Below are 16,021 nucleotides of genomic sequence, written 5' to 3' on the forward strand. Positions count from 1 at the left end.
CCATTTACTTCGTTTATGGTTATTACAAGTGTCCTTAGCTAGCTAGTTAGCTATCGCTGGCATAGCACCTGGATAACCATAACAACAGGAAACACAACTTTAGCTGCAAAGTTTAATTTCTCAAAAACAGCTCACCAATAAAACACAGTCTACATGGTTCAAAGTGATTACAACCACTTATGTGATGTTAAATGACTTCAGATAGCCATTAAACTATCCTAAGAGAAATAATGGGAAACCAACGGAGCAAGAGCTTACTCTGATAACTATCAATGAAATGTGAGCGAATACTGCTATTGCTAAAATTTTGTCTGCGCTGTTCGTCCAAAAGCCAAATCTATTTTTGAGGTTCCAAAAATGTCCAAAGCAATGCGAGTTATCTTCTGTCCCATCGTTTGAAGCAAACCGTTGAGCTCCGGCATTCATCTCCCATTATTAATCACTTCACGTTTCAATTGAAAGGCCTGTTTCCATGCTTTCACACGCCCCCCTCATTGAGGCAGAGGTACTGTTTGCCTCCTGTCTCTGGGCTTTTTTTTTTTTACTGCCGTTTTGTTTTATGTAAGTTCAGCCATTCTAAATAGGTTCTACACATACGTGAAATACATTTCCTATTCAATGGAGAGAGACATTGCCTCCCAGCAAAGAAGTCCCTGACAAGGCACCTGCTCAGCACACCACCTCCGCACATTCCTCTCAGAAAAAACCTGTGTCGTTCCAAACTGGGTATATAAGGCAGCGGTGATATCACCACAAGACATTCCATTTATTCTGTTCTCTGCAATAAAACCTGCAAATTCGTGCAAAGACATTTTGTTTACGTGCGTCTCATGGATGCCTGAATCCAAATTATGGCTCTAAATCAATTACACCGCCAACTACTGCTCCTGACTTTCGGGTATGAGGCAAGAGGCATACTACTTACAATAGCTTCCGGGTCACAACATAAAAATATACGCAAAATTGAGAAAGAAGATTTCCACGCAGTATTTTAATTCCCGATTTCCATGTTTAAGCACATCAAAGAAAATCAGATAATGGGTCGTTTTTTTCGTTTTCCGTTTTTTATTATCAAAACAAAAAACGGAAAATGGGTCGTTTCCCGTTTTTGGTTTTCTCATTTCAAAACGAAAATCCGTTGGCCGCAAAGTACACGGACCATAAATAAACACTAACCTTCTTCACACATTCTAGCGATGGCGCTTTGGTGGACAGCTTATTAACAACAACAATGATCCTTTAGAAAACCATTTTAACAATCACCAAAGATTGTAGGTGTCGATTTTTGACGTTCACTGACGTGCACTTCACGAGAGAATCAGTAGAATACCCTATCACGCCTCATAATTCCATGTATCATTGATTGGCTACAGTGTCTTTGAGTAGTTTTGTGAGTTATATAGTCTCATATTGCAATGCGTTTGTCAGGAGAAAAATATTAAAAGTAGTATATGATTATTTTACACTGACGGAGACGGAGCTGAGCTCTGGAGCGCTCCGGCCCAATTTAACCTCTGTGTGTGTGTGTGTGTGTGTGTTGGGGCCACGCATGTTGTTCAAGCTGCTTCTGTATCTGACAGGGTGTGTGTTGGGGTCACACATGTGTGTGTGTGTGTTTGTGTGTGTGTGTGTGTGTGTGTGTGTGTTGGGGCCACACATGTCGTTGAGAGTGAAACTCAAAGTCCTATGGTGTTCTATATTTTATTTCTCTTTTTATCTTGAAGACAGCCTTATAAACAACGGAGAGCTCGACAGAATGCCTTTCAAACACGGGAAGTTGACACACCCCTACACAGTAACCTAACTATCACACACACACACAGTATATCTTCTAAATCACTGGTTAATTATGTTTCTCTAAGTAAATGTTGTGACATGTACCAGGACATCCCTCAAGCCAGAAAATGTCAACAGGCTGGTGTTCCTGGTTCTAACCTTTGAGGGCTAATGGCCATTTTGAACTTTATTTTGAAGTTTTAGTTTCTGTTTTTTTGTTGTTATTATTTCAGCCATGCAGAGTAAATTGTAAATCGGGGTCTCTCTCGTGTTCAATTGTTAATCTTTCTAATCTTTTTCCTAATCTATTGATTTCTTTCTCAGTTAAAAAATACTTTTGAAATGCAACATTTTGGTGTTTTTGCTACTGGAAAAATGAAATAGTATTAAGTGTACAAACATAAGATGATAAATACAGTGATATACAGTAATACAATACCGTCCATAGAGATGAAAATACAGTGATATATATTTTAGCCCCTATTGCCCACCTGACACACACACACACACACACACACACACACACACACACACACACACACACACACACACACATATCTCCATCATGTGCTACACACACACACACACACACACATATATATATCTCCATCATGACAAATTTCCTCTCACTGCTCCTTTCTGCTACACACACACACACACACACACGCTAGAGTGATAATCTTACTGTCCAGTTGAAGAGTCTCCTCCTGTAAAGTTGATAAATCGATGATTGGACCGGTCACTCTTCATGGACACACAGGTGGGGGTTGGGGATTGTGACCTCCTGTTAGAGCTAGATCCCTCCAACCTAGAGAAGAAGAGGAGAACTTCTATCAGGAGAACATTCCTCTCACAGCTCAAGTCTGCCACACACACACACACACACACACACACACACACACACACACATCCTTTCATCATGAGAACATTCAACTCACTGCTCCTGTCTGCTACACACACACACACACACACACACACACACACACACACACACACACACACACACACACACACATCCTTCCATCAGGAGAACATTCCTCTCACCGCTCCTGTCTGCTAATGTCAGCTTTCAAATCAGGTGACAGAGCACAGTACAGCATAGCCAGGCACAACTTGAAAAAAGGCATCAAGCAGGCCAAAGCCATGTACAGGGAGAAGATTGAGAGCCACTTCACCAACAGAGACCCAACACAAGTTTGGCAAGGCATACAACAGATCACCAACTACAGGGGAAGCCGCAACCCACCCACAAACACCAATTCCTCCTTAGCAGAGGAGCTCAACCACTTCTATGCCCACTTCTAGACATCTGGGCTAGATAATGGAGCTGCTCCCCCACCTGCTGGCACAGACCACACAGCCATGGTAACAGCAGAGGAGGTAAGACACATCCTCAGGTCTGTGAACACAAGGAAGGCAGAGGGACCAGATGCCATTCCAGGAAGAGTGCTCAAAGAATGCGCATACCAGCTCGCAGATGTCTTTACGGACATTTTTAATGTCTTTAGCCAAAGCGGTCATACCAACCTGTTTTAAAACAGCAACTATTATTCCTGTGCCCAAGCAAAGCAACATCAGCACTTTAAATGATTATAGACCTGTGGCGCTCACTCCCATCATCGCCAAGTGCTTTGAGAGGCTGGTGGCGAAGCGCGTTAAGGCTGCCCTCCCTTGCTCCCTGGACCAGCATCAGTATGCTTACAGGGAAAACAGGTCCACTGAGGATGGTATCGTCACAGCCCTCCATACAACGCTGACACACCTGGACAAGAAGGAGACATATGTGAGACTCCTCTTCATAGACTACAGCTCGGCTTTTAATACCATCGTCCCCAACCGGCTGATCACCAAACTCCTTGATCTGGGCCTCAGCTACAGCCTGTGTATGTGGATTAAGGATTTCCTAACAGATCGCCCCCAGACAGTGAGACTGGGTCCTCACCAATCCTCGAGCCTGTCCCTCAGCACCGGAGCTCCACAAGGCTGTGTATTGAGTCCCCTGCTCTACTCCGTCTACACATATGACTGCACCAACACCCATACTTCAAATACAGTAATCAAATTTGCAGATGACACGACTGTGGTAGGACAAATCACCAACGAAAATGAAAGTGCCTACAGAGACGAAGTTGACAGACTGACAGGATGGTGTAAGCAAAACAACCTGACCCTGAATGTCAAAAAGACAAAAGAAATCATAGTTGACTTCAGACGGCAAAAGGCAAACCCTCAACCCCTCATCATCAATGGTGAGGAAGTGGAGAGGACCTCCTGCTTTAAGTTCCTGGGGGTTATGCTCTCAGAGGACCTGAAATGGGTGAGTAACACAACCGCCACAGTCAAGAAAGCACAGCAGCGGCTCTACTTCTTGAGAATACTGAAGAGAAACAACCTGTCTCCCGAGCTGCTTAAGTCTTTTTACCACTGTTGCATTGAAAGTGTCCTCACATACTGCATCACTGCATGGTATGTCAACTGCACAGACAAGGACAGGAAATCCCTCAGTCAGGTCATAAGGTCTGCGGAGAGAATAATTGGACTTTCACTGCCTCCCCTGGACGACATCTTTAGGACACGCTGCCTCCGCCGAGCATGTGGCATTTTGAAGGATGAGACTCACCCACGCAAACCATCTCTTCACCCTGCTACCCTCTGGCAGGCGCTACCGGGCCACTACAGCCCGCACCTCCAGACTGCGGAACAGTTTCATCCCCAGGGCCATCACAGAACTAAACAATCACACAACCCTCATACCCTCCACCCAGCACAACTGCACTTTTTTTAGTGGTTGCACAAACAAATTTCGTTGTGTATCTAATGCACAATGACAAATAAAGTCTATTCTATTCTAATAACATACACACACACACACACACACACACACACACACACACACACACACACACTCTGTGAACTGAGAGAAATATTTTTTACAAGGATGTTTTACATTTTTGAGAATAGTAGAACCAGCTGCTACCGCGGAATTCTGTGCAGTGTGAGCTGTCACTTAAGGAGGGAACTCCCATCTCTATGACCGAATGTCTGTTGGATTGGAGGAGATGTCATGCTGCCGTATATCCAAATCTGTCCAAGCTGGAGAAATGCTACCTTGATGTGTCTGCTACTAGTCTCCCCAGCGAGAGGGTGTTTTCTGCGGATGGCAACAACGGGGCTAAAGGGGGCTTAAGCCTCAGGGCCCGCAGGCTGGCAGGACCCTGGTTGACACAGGAAGTCTGCCCACATCAGTGCGGTGTACATTTGTAGCCCATTCCTTGTTCATGTGTGGGTGTGACAAGTAGCCTTCTGGTATTGGCTGATTCCATGTCTCTGTACTCGTAGGCTACTAGGTGTCGGGAAAAAAAACCAATAGCCTAGCATGATACGAGTACAATGCCATTATAATAGCCTAGCATGATACGAGTACAATGCCATTATAATAGCCTAGCATGTGTAACGAAGTTAAAAATTTATTATTTTGTTTGCATTTTATTTAATGAAATGTAACCACATTCTGATTTGATTATGTCTTTCTTTTCTGTTTTGTATATATTAAATGTTGATGATTGAACAAATTGAGTACTAATCTGTACTGCCCCTTTAAGAGAATTAGTTTAGTACGTTGGACACCCTGTTTAGTCTTCAGTCTGCGGTTGCTGAGCTGAAGACAGGTATGCTTCTTCCCATGTCTAGCAAATTAAACACATATTTATAAGTAGTAAACACACAAATATTAGATATAATGTTGTCATAAGGGGGTTAATACTAGAAAATAGATAACATCCAATTTGTGATTCTGATATTGTGATATTGAATACATATATTTAGTTTTGTATGAAGCCATGAGGTCTTTAGCATATGTTTTCCTTTGCTAGTAGGCTAGTATCCAGCGAATAAGAAGACTGCATGTTAACTGTCTCGTGTGTATTGATCTGTACAGGTATGTTGAATTCAGTGTATGTTAATTGTCATGTCATGCCTGTATTGTTGCTTGAATGTGTAAAGTTGTAATGTTAGATTTTATGTGCTTTTACATAAGGTTCATTGTGGTAAAATGATTCAGTCTGTGGTTGCTGAGCTGAAGACAGTAGGCTAGTATCCAGCGAATAAGAAGACTGCATGTTAACTGTCTCGTGTGTATTGATCTGTACAGGAATAAATACGCAAACCATCAGTTCGTGGCCGTTTCTTGTTCAGCAAAGCAGACAAATAGAACACAACGCAGAAGGACCCGTTACACATGATACAAGTACAATGCCATTATAATAGCCTAGCATGATACGAGTACAATGCCATTATAATAGCCTAGCATGATACGGGTACAATGCCATTATAATAGCCTAGCATGATACGAGTACAATGCCATTGTAATTTCTACAATGTCCGGTAGCAACCAGGCTGGATGTCATAATAAAGAATTCTCTCAGACTAGAAAGCAACTGTCAGTGAGCACTCGAGCTGGAGCCGAGCGCTTAACTTGCACTTCAGCAGTTACATTCCTGCACTTCTTTTTCCTTTTTTCTAGGTCGTTGTTTTCTAATTCTCATGTAAAGTAGTATTTATTGTTACACCATGCTTTTTATTGCTCTTAGCTTGACTGTTCTCTCCCTTGTACGTCGCTTTGGACAAAAGCGTCTGCTAAATGACTAAATGTAAATGTAAATGCAACTGGCAAAAAAATGTGCTATCCTACCAACTGTTTCATTATCCAACGTGCTCTTTCCGACAAATTAAAGTACAGAGCTGTCAAAACATTGTTGGCAAAGCTTTCCGTCAATCTCAACTTAAACATCTAAGTATGTAGACTTAAAATAACATTGTAATTTAAATTATTTTGATTTGGGAAAGGAAGTGTCCCGTGTTGAGGTGTATTTTGTGCAGGTAAGAAGACAACATTCCTCGTTTCCACTCTGTCCTCGACAGTATGCACAGGTTTGTGTATCTCTAGTTACCCATGTTCTTTTATGCCTGACAAACTCTATAGCATGAAGTATGTCATGAAGAAGACACAACAAGACATCTTGCTGTCCAACATGCACACACACACACACCCACACACACACACACACACCCTTTCACCATCAGAACATTCCTCTCACTGCTCCTGTCTGCTTCACACACAGACACACACACACCATACATCCTAGATTGATAATCTAAAAAATGAGCTACCCTACCAACTATTTCACAACATTCCTCGTTTCCACTCTGTCCTCGACAGTATGCACAGGTTTGAACACCGGACGTTTTTTGCCTGAATGGGAGGAATTATTTGCGGAGCGAAATGGAAAACCCCTCTGCTTAATATGCCAGACGTCACTGTCGCATTTTAAAGCCTCAAACTTGGAGCGCCGTCTCTCCACACACCATGCTAACATAGCCCAGGAGTTCCTAAAGGCACAGAGCTGTGCAAGCACAAGGTAAATACTTTGAAACGTCAGTCAGAGAAACAGACTCAGCTTTTTCGGAAATTCACGTACTCAAGTACTCTGAAACGGTGTCAGGGAATTTTTCATCCTTTACCAGGACTGTATTAACCTCAGAATTAAGACACACAACCAAGAATATAAATGTATAACAGACTTTTACTCTGGCAAAGAGGAGTGCAGTGGTTTCAGACCGCTGTTCCCACATACACTAATTTCTCTGGTAAAATGTCTAACCCTTTATGGAAAGAAAATGTTCACAGTTCATACAGGAAAACACTCCCATCTTGTACCATCTCGTCCTTGGTTCCCAGAGATAAGAATGTTTACCTAAGACACCCAAACCCAGACTTTAACACAACAGTCCAGAATGAGTTCACATAAACACATGGTCTCCTAATTCAGTCCTACCCTAAACATCAAATGACAGGTCTGAGTTTAACATCTCTCGTTCTCACAGATTCAGAATTCCTCTCACAGAACAAAGGAACCTCTGAGACTTCCATTTACAAACTAATATCAAACTACAACACATATCATGATAATAATTATATAGCATATTTCTTTCACAAACGGTCACGTTGGCATCGTATCAGGTGGCATGGAATATTGCTCAAGCAAAAAAGTAATATAGTGAGGGAGAGTTTGTGAAGTCTTGTGTACGTGATGTCGTTGCTATCCTCAACCCTGAAAATGACTGATCATAGCGGTCTGTGTCAGACCTGCAGCTGTCAGGCACGAAAATTGAACAGAGGATATCTGTTCAATACAACATATACAACATAATTGAGACAAAGTTATGTACAGAACTTGAGAAGTGATCCCTGGAGTAGCCCCCCCAAAAGTTTCCTTAGCCCCACCGAAAAATATATATGAAGTTTAAAATAGTAAAAGAAACGAAATGGTTAAATCATCTCAAGTTAATTATAGATGTCGTGGCTCTCTTTTATCATGCCGGTTCATTGATCCTATAACTAGCTAGTGAACTCTAGCCTACAATGTTAACCTACTCACTTGAGCTGCAAATCCCTACCATGCTACAGTATAATTAGCACCTATCTCAGCAGATGTCTTCAATATGTTTATTTTTTGTGCCATATTTTAAATAAAAATTTGTTAATTTCTCTTCGTAAAACCCACTAGAGGACACTATTTAAAAGGTTATTTTCAAAAAATTCTTATGGGGGAGCATGCCCCCAGACCCCCCTAGTTTTGCTGGGTCACAGGAAAATCAATAGGTTTTATGTAGGGGCTTTCCCCCCCAAATCTAGATTTGTGTGGCTCTTCGAAATGGTGTTGGTTTTTTTTGTGGCTCTTTGAGCTGGACTGGTTAGCCACCCCTGCTCTATAGCATGAGGTCTGTCATGAAGAAGACACAACAAGACATCTTGCTGTCCAACATGCACCCACACACACACACACACACACACACACACTCCTCACCTCTTAGCTCCATGGCTGGTGTGTTGTTCCTCAGAGAGACTCATGTTAGAGGCAACACCCCCCTCCTCAGGAAAAGATCTTACTCTAGAGAACAAGGAGAGAAGAACCTCCATCATCAGAACATGAATCCCCACACACACACACACACACACACACTCCTCACCTTCTAGCTCCATGGCTGGTGTGTTGTTCCTCAGAGAGACTCATGTTAGAGGCAGCACCCCCTCCTCAGGAGTAGATCTTACTCTAGGGAACAAGGAGAGAAGAACCTCCATCTTCAGAACATTAATCACCACACACACACAAAAACACATAATCTTTCTGTCCAGTTGAAGACCTCCATTTATAGAACATTAATCACCACTGACACACACACACACACACACACACACACACACACACACACACACACACACAAACACATAATCTTACTGTCCAGTTGAAGAACCTCCATCATCAGGACATTTATCATCTCTTTCTCACACACAGTTCCATCATCAGAATATTAAATCACCACGAACACATACATACACTCTTACTCTAGAGAACAAGGAGAGAAGAACCTCCATCATCAGAACATTCATTATCACACACACACACACACACACCTTTATCATCAGAACTAGGGGTGGGCGATATGGCCAAAATCTTCTATCACGGTATTTGTAATTTTATATCACGGTTACGGTATATATCACGGTTTATTATACGTAGGGTGACCAGATTTGAGTTTGTGAAAAAGAGTACACTTCAGCGGTGGCGAAATGTGTCCACAGACATAGGCTATACTGTATGATCATTTATTTATTGACCCTTAAGAACACTAAGGTGCAGAAACATTACTGCCTCAATAGGCCATTGGCCTAAGCAATAGTGGCCAGTATAGGCCTACTTTGTACTGAACTTTTCCATTGAATCTTTAAATAGTAAGATTAAAACAAAGTGCATGTAAAACAAAATCTTTTTGTGGAATTTAGTCCAGTGCTTCTGTGGCTTTCAGTGGTTCTTTAATGTACTTTCAGAACATAACTCAAGTCTGTCACTGTAGGCGAGACTGACTCACCCTGAAAACTGAAGGCTGGGTAGGCCTACCCCCATTTTAATTGTAGCACCACCAATTAGACACGAAGCTAGACTAATTTATTTCGTATATTTAACAATTGCATTGCTGTCATACCCATTCAAACTGGTCCTCATTATGCATGCTGACACTTTATAAGCTCTTTAGTCAACGTACCTTCGTCACTTCGTTTTTCTGTCGCTGAAAGGCAGCCTTCCAAATGAAAACAAAATGGAGCGTCTGAATGTGACGGGTGGGTGTGGGATAAATCAGGGAGTCACCTGGTTCACCTGGTCAAACCGGTTCACCTTGTCAAGCCTAGCGAGTCACCTGACACGTTCACTTCAGGTGACCAGAATGAAACGAAGGTAAATGGCACGCCACGAAGGTTTGCATCGGAGCGCGACAAACGCAGTGGTGACAGCACTGTTTGCGTTGGGATTTTGCCGGCGGTGATTAACCTGAAGCGGGTAACGACAAGCGTTCTTTTAAACAGGTTATGCATCAATCAACACGTAGCCTATGCTTACCGGTGTTTGTGTTTTATCTAGGATTTTATGACGGTAAATGTGATGTGTATTAAACTGTAAAAATTAATTAAACTGTGTAAATTGTGGGATTAAATGGGAAATGTATGTGGGCCTACTGCTCTGTATTGATTATGCACTCATTGGCTTTGTAGTGCACCGTGCTAAAAATACTTTATTCCGGTCTACATTCTATGACATCAGCATAGACGTACAGGTACTAATCGATGAATTCTTAAACGGATAGCATGTAAATCCAGTACGTTTGATGGGCATGTGGCTAATGTCGCCACTGTTTTCCCCTACCTTAGAGTTAGATTTAATATGAAATTAGTGGGGTGGAACATTTAAACCACATTTGCTGTTCCAGTGCAACTAATATTAAGGCTTGCATTGGCGGTTATGTTCTGCTACAATGGGTGCCTTATGAGTGTGTCTGTGTGTGTGTGTGTGTCTGTGTGTGTGAGTCCACCTCCAAGTTGTGTTTGGTTATTTATTTATTTAGTTTGGTGGGGCCTACTCCTTTCTTTTCATTCATTTGCAGTGAGAGTGCCCTATTTGGGGTGATTCATTATGATTATTTGCTAGCTCTGTCATTGTTGATATATTTGTGTCCTTTAGGGCCTAAAGTTCATGCATAGTAGCCTAACCGCAGCTTTGGTGCTGCTTTGTATTAGTGGCTCGTGTGATCACTTAATGGGAATTGTGCAATATTGTATCACTATTTATACATGAAATATGTATTGCCACACTAACGTAAGTATTTATTGATATACATCTATTTAAATATGTACCTTCAAACAATACATCAGAAAATAAAGTGCATTATTTTCGTACGCCGTCTCCTTCCTCAATTACTTTAAATGAAATTCAAGAACTATTGATGCGCACCGCTCTTCGATTATATTGTATTTATCAGACAGCCATTCAAATGCCAGGCTGGGCGGGATTCGGATTTCCCAACCAGGAGCCCAAATTAAACAGTGTGCTACGGGTCCTGCGTTGTGTTCTGTGTGTATCTGTTTGCGAAGTAAGGAATGGCCACGCATTGATGTTCTGGTCTGGATGCTTTATTCCAGCGAAGTGGAGCTGTACACATTTAACATAAAACAAGAAAGCCTGTGACCAGTGTTGTCCATGAACGATTTCAAAAGAAGGCGTTCATTTGAACACGTTCATTTTTATGAGAACGATGAACTGAACGCAACTTATTGACAAATAATGAATTTGAACGGTGTACACGTTCATATTATCTGAGGTCTAGCTAAAACGTTACGGAATGTTTTCCTTCTCCTGAGGAGAGGCGGTGTCTAAATCGAATGCTTGCACCATGTCTTTGCTCAGTGCCCGTAAAATGTCCGCGAGCCTAACCTTTACCAACTAAGTCGACCGCGCACACATGTAGACCAAACAAGCAACGTATTTCAAGACAACAGCTCGCGGTCTCATATAAAAATGGCAAGTGAAAGCAGAGACGCAGACTCAGCGACTACATCCGATGCACCTTATTATTATTTGCGGGATTCTTACACACTGTCTGATAAAGATTCCGACAGTAAAAATCCCACTTTTCTGTGCAAATTGTGTCCTCCTGGGCTGAAAAAGCAAGTCCGTTTTAAATTAGATGCGGATGAGGCTGACGTCCGTGTGGCATGTGGAGCTGAAGCATCCAGCTAGCCTAAAAAGTTATCTCCAAGTAATTGAAAGTAAAAAAAAGACCAAGACCCCCTGCCAACAGCCCCAAATGAGTTCAGTGAGGTTATCAGTAACCTTAAAGCTGAACTTGCTGATTTTGACCATGTTTGCACAACAGCAGATTGTTGGTCAGCTGTCAACAAAGGATCTATGGGCATTACCATTCATTGGCTGGACAAAAATGATACATCACAGAGAAGGTCAGCAGTCCTTGCATGCCGCCGTGTCAGAGGAGCACACACATATGATGTGCTGGCAAAAGTGTTGGCAGATGTGTATGAGGAGTTTAAAATTCAAAATCAAAATGTGTGCACTGTGACGGACAACGCTTCAAATTTTGTTAAAGAATTCAACTGTTTTGGAGAGAGTGCCATTACTGATGCTGCTGATGAAGCAACTGAAGATGATGCATCAGAAGAATCTGGTCCTGCTATTGAGAGCTCAGATGAGGATGATGGGATTGAGCCTGCACCTCTCTCAGATTTAGAGGATCCTTGCCTTCCACCTCACAGAAGGTGCATGGCTCACACCATAAATCTGATAGACAATACAGAATGCGAGTGAGGCCCGTCTTTTCAAATGCATCTGCTTTATGGAACGTAGTCTGAGGCTTTGAAAAGCAATTGCTAACAAAAAGTAGCAGTCTAGTCTGTGGACTAAGCAAGCTTGTGTGATTCTTTGATAAGAACATTGTTTACATGTTTGTTTACTCAGAGTTTTGAGTGTTAGTCCCATAACAGAGGGGCACCTTAGTTCTACAGGTGTGCAGTTTACAGTATAAAGAGTTAGAATGGAGTTTTTGATGCTCAAATGCATGTCATCAGTACTTGTTAAGCTGTCCAAGTAATACTTCAGGACTTTGTCTGAAAAGTTAACAACCTACCTCTCTTGAGCTGTTTGATAAAAAATGGCCATCTTGGTTTTCATGTTTCGTTTCATTTGATTTTCATTTCATGTTTTTTTTTTTTACAATATTACATTGCCTACATTATTTAACTGAAGCCATTTTCTAAAGGTTTGTGCAACAGACAAAGAACCCCCCCCCCCCCCCCCCCCAAAAAAAAAGTTGTACATTTAAATGATAGAATTTAAGGTCTAGCCTAATAATTGGTTTCATAGCAAGGCATAGCACTATGATTTATTGTCCTTTTTATTTGCAGGGTATAAATAAATAAACAGGCAAAATTAGCAATAATTAAAAAAAACTATTTTAAACAATATTTTAGGAATTGATACATATGAAGTACAGTTTAAGGCAATGGGTTCTTTAAAAATCAAGTCAAGTCTTTCATTCTCACTTTCCACCTTAAAACTATGAAATGAACTGAACTATGAACTAGTTCGGAATTGAAATGAACTGAACTTGAACTATTCATGAGAGGTGTGAACTTGCACAACACTGGCCAGAACTCTGGTCTGGGCTGACGAGGTGAACGATTAACTCATCTAGTTTAAAATGTCTGAGAGGACATACTGTACATACCTGCCAACATTTGAGTACCAAACCTGGGAGATTTCGGCGGCGGCGGTGGGTGGGCAGTTTGGAGGGGGGCATGAAGGGCAGAGGTGGGCAAATGTAGGTTTTGAGGGATTCATAGTATGTATTCACAATGAAGGTATTAACAACCACTTATTTATTATTATTATAACAACTAACTATTGCAATAACTTATTATTTATTCATGACTTTTTTATTACAACAAAATCATTCATATGAACATCACAGAAACAGTTGATGTGAGCCTTGCAAAGGTCTCAGGATATGCATTATAATTTAAAACTACTGTTTTGTAGTATTGTATATGTAGGTGGCTGACTTGGCTGCCCTACGTGTTTTCTTAGATGGGGTGTACTTTGAGGCTTAGTATAGTTTATTTTGCAAGACAAGAGAGAGCACAAAGTGCTGCTGTACAAACTTGTTCAATTCTCTGTAACAATTTGTTTTAACCATACTGAAAGTCCTCTCTGAGGAGGCATTGCTATGTGGAATGCAACGTAATGCCTTCATCAGCCTAGCCAGCTGACTGAAGCGCTCATCTTTCCCTACAAGGCCCCAGAATCTGGCTGAATACTCATCACAAAAGGAAAACAAGATGTTGTTTTTGGCGACTAACATTGACATTTTCAGCTCGGCCTGCAGCACTTGCTGTTGTTCGGTCTGTCCCTTAGTGATCTCATTTGATATTGCCCGAGTGCCCTCTTGTGCCTCGGCAGCACAGAAATGTTTTTGAGACTTGACATGTTGACGGACATTATTCTTACCGCCGTGCCCTAAATTGACATCAATACGACAAGCTTTGCAGGAAGCATGACTATTATCAAGATGACTGTTTGATATGCATGGAAACTCGTCTGTCCAACCAGACTAAATTTAAAACATATCTCACTTTCTTCGGTGGGAGGCGTCGCCTTCTGCCATTTCCCCTTTCCCTTGCAGTTTCAACTTTGCGCGTCAATAGCCTGCGCAGAAAGATCAACTGCGCAATAGGATGTAGGTTGCCAGATTGACAAATGGGTTGAAAATGGTATAGTGTATTTATTGTGTAAAATAGGATTGAGTTTCATACATGATCTAGCAACTTTAGAACATTGGACAAACATTTGTATTTGATTATTAATTAAATACATTTGCACCTTGTAAAATACGGTGGATTAACGGGAGAAAATGACAAAACGGGAGGGGGGCGGGAGATGGGTCAGAATACGGGAGAAACCCGGAAAAACGGGAGAGTTGGCAGGTATGGTCAAATGTTCTCGATGTAGGCTAGGCTAAATGTTTTCTGAAGGCTGTGTAGGCCTACCCCCATTTTAATTGAAGCACCGCCATTTAGACTCGAAGCTAGACTAATTTATCTTGTATATTTAACAATTGCATTGCTGTCATATCCATTCAAACTGCTCCTTATGATGCATGCTGACGCTTTGAGAGATCTTTCGTGGACAAATTACTTATTCAATAGTTTCATAATTATTGAATAGCTGTTTCTTTATGTTATGGCAGCAGATCCAATATATGTGACATCCTCTGAAGCACTCGGGAAAGTAATGGACGTGTGCAAAACTTAAACGTTTACATTTCTTTATCTTCATAAATGTTCAGGTATCCCTGTCCATACATAAATAAAAGATTCTTATTTCTGTCTTATTTCACAATTAAGTTAGCATGGTCAAAAAACTGTGAACCTCCGTGCTTCTCTGTTCCTTCTAATGAAGCGTGCTTTCTTCACATGGTCAAACAATGTGTCGAAATAAGAGTCGCTACTTTACAGAGATATTCATTTAAACGGACATCATTATTTTTCTATATAATAACAAGGTAATACAAAATAATATTAATCCAGAAATAATGCACATGTTAAATCTTATTTATGGCTCTAACACTTTGCTTGACAACCTTATAACGCCAATCTGCTACTGACCCTGATTAAACACTAGCAAAGGATGAACTGATGATCATTGTAGCAAGCCTGAAGATGATGTGTGTGTGTGTGTGTGTGTGTGTGTGTGTGTGTGGCTAGTGGATTTAAGTAGCAGACTCAAAACATATTTTCCACATTTCCAGACGGTTGTTTGAACACACACACACACACACACACACAGACAGCTTATGGTGTTTGTCTGAACACACACACACAGTCCATGGTGTTTGTCTGAACACACACACATACAGCCTATGGCGTGTCTGGTTCTGGTCCTCCTCAGGAGTGTTGGCACACTGCAGTGATGAGCTCCCCCCAGAGGTGTGGAGTCATTTCCTGCTCTTGGGCTGTTTGGCTGTTTTCCCCTTCTTCCTGTGGGCCTCAGGCCAGCCGAAGCCCCGGAACTCCAGGCAGTCCATGGCATTGTGGGAGATGTAGTACACGTTCTCCATGGCCGCTGGGCTGAGGATGTCCACATCAGATTTGGGGCTCGCCGCTTGCTTCTCCGAGAGCCTCCTGTGGGCGGGGCGGGCGCTGTGGGGGCGGGCCTTCCTGCCCTTGCCCGGCTGGGGGATCAGAGCACCAATCAACACCTTACTAACCATAACTGCTCCACATACCAACCAATCAACACCTTACTAACCATAACTACTCCACATACCAACCAATCAACCCCTT

General features: G+C 41.8%; 2 long non-coding RNA genes across 3 annotated transcripts in view; one reads left to right on the top strand and one right to left on the bottom strand.

Moving 5' to 3' along the window:
- Positions 1 to 5,422: 5,422 nt before the first annotated feature.
- Positions 5,423 to 5,962, top strand: LOC116224088. The gene is made up of 3 exons (XR_004165420.1): positions 5,423 to 5,444; positions 5,649 to 5,713; positions 5,927 to 5,962. It is a non-coding gene; the product is annotated as an uncharacterized LOC116224088 (long non-coding RNA).
- An 8,478-nt stretch (positions 5,963 to 14,440) lies between these two features.
- LOC105910475 overlaps positions 14,441 to 16,021 on the bottom strand; it is a 3,893-nt gene continuing 2,312 nt past the window's right edge. For both annotated transcript variants that reach the window (XR_004165408.2, XR_004165407.2), the window contains exon 3: positions 14,441 to 15,909. This is a non-coding gene — a long non-coding RNA (uncharacterized LOC105910475). The remainder of the gene's footprint in view (positions 15,910 to 16,021) is intronic.

Source organism: Clupea harengus, chromosome 16, assembly GCF_900700415.2.
Source record: "Clupea harengus chromosome 16, Ch_v2.0.2, whole genome shotgun sequence".
Classification (NCBI taxonomy): Eukaryota; Metazoa; Chordata; class Actinopteri; order Clupeiformes; family Clupeidae; genus Clupea; species Clupea harengus.